This window comes from Diabrotica virgifera, chromosome 1, assembly GCF_917563875.1.
Source record: "Diabrotica virgifera virgifera chromosome 1, PGI_DIABVI_V3a".
NCBI classification, from domain to species: Eukaryota; Metazoa; Arthropoda; class Insecta; order Coleoptera; family Chrysomelidae; genus Diabrotica; species Diabrotica virgifera.
Window position 1 is genome coordinate 3,956,590 of NC_065443.1, and position 2,106 is coordinate 3,958,695.

The window sequence follows — 2,106 nt, forward strand, 5'->3', positions numbered from 1 at the left end:
TATTTCGATTGTTGGATTATTCAACTATTTAACGTCAGACTTCGATACGCGTAATGATTTAACATATTAAAAAATAGTGCAGGAAATATTTCTATAGCCTTACGCTATAATTACTATTTCTGCTAATTTTATTTTTTTCTTAATTTTTAATTATTTTTTCTCAAAATCGAAACGACGTTAGTCATTCAAAATTAACATGTAAATAAAAACGGAATGTATCCTTCACCATCTGTTTTTAGTTTGTGCGGTGTAACAAACTGCACCCTCATAAATTAAGTACTATATCAGACAATTGTGTCAACAACTCACTAATGTATTCAAGGGCGTTTTCTTAAAACTGCAAAAGTATAAGCCAGACCTAAATGATTTATTGTCATCTGGTCAGAGGGAAGTAACGTAAACAGATTATCGTTGTGGTTTTCTTTTCAGTCACGACACAGCTGGTGAACGATTCACACACCAATCGTTCGGCCCTTTTCTGAAACCTAAGCGCAATACCTTTTTGTTACCAAAATAAATAAAATATTTACCGTTCGTTTTGTTACATTCATTTCAATCAATTCCGTCAACATCACCACCAGAATATTTCATTTTTGCTTAGCGAATATGTCTCAGTATATTGCATTGTTACTACATTTTATATCAAAAGCACATGTAAAAAAATATATATGCTTTATATAATAAGATATGTTTTTTGTAGTTTTCCGGGTTTGACTCCGCGTTGAATAATTTTGGTTATGTCTCACTTTCCATTGTCAAGTCAGGTCAAGTCACCTATATAGTAAATCGTAATGCGATTCCTCCGCACGCGCGGTTCCTAGCTCTTGTTATTTGCACTGTATATGTTGGAGGGGCAGGAGGGGTGATACGCGTCGATGTCGTTGCCTGATTTATTTTGGTCTTTTTCTTCAGTACCGTTTTCCATGTTGTAGGAAGCCTTTGAACATCGTCTCTTTGGTTTAGAATATTAGGATTTTTTCCTATTTCTGCCGATTCTCTGATTTCACGTTTTCTTTTGATTTCTATGTTAGGTTTAGGTTATTTTCTATCGTCGTTTGGTTCAGGTTTATTGTATGTCCTGTATTTGTGACATGTTGTGCAAGAGATGACGTTGTTTCTCTCTTTTCGATGGCATTTCGGTGTTCTTCTCGTTTAACATGGATTCTTCGGTTGGTGTGCCCGATGTACGACTTTTCACAATCCCCACATGGAATCTCATATATTCCTTGATTTTCTAACGATATTTTGGTTTTTGCTATTGGTAAAATAGTAAGATTTTTCTTTCCGTGTTAAATATCGTTTCTATTTTGTGTTTTCACAGCACTCTCCCTATTTTCTTTGTTGTAGCCTTCACATATGGCAGAATGGTTTTGCCAATCGGTTTTTCGTCTTCTGTTGGGTTCTTAATTCTTCTTCCATCATATATTAATGTTTTTCGATTGTGTATGTTGAGAATCCATTTTTTCTTAACGCTGTTTTGACATTATGCATTTATTTATTCATTTTGATGTTCTTGGTCTGTCAGTCTCTCGAAACTTGCAATCAAGGTTTTGATGACTGAATGTATTGTGCAGGATGGTGATGTGAAGCAGCATTTAGATATCTGTCGGTATGTGTCGCGTTTCCGATACACTTTACGGTCTATGTGTCCGTCTTGTTTCTTTATTATTAACACATCTAAGAATGGTATTTGATCGTTTTCTTCCAGTTCCATAGTAAACTGAATTTTATGGTGGATATTGTTGATGTGGTCTAAAACTACCTTTAGTTTTTATTCTCCGTGGGTTCAGATGATAAAAGTGTCATCCACGTATCTAAGCCAAAGTTTGGGTTTGTACTCAGCTGTTTCTATTGCCCGCTGTTCTATTTCTTTCATAGGCAGTTTTTCATAACATAGGCAGTTTTCATAACAGGCTGTTTTTTTGCAAGGGCAGGTTGGTAGCCTTCCTGAACCCTTTTCCTTTATCCGGGATTGGGACTGGAATTACTGTTAAGCAGCTCGATTAACCTAACAGTCATTCCAGGCGGGGGTATTCTTAAATTTATGTACGAGTATATTAGGTTTTGCCTACTTCAAATAAATATCTATCTAATAAATACTGGAAA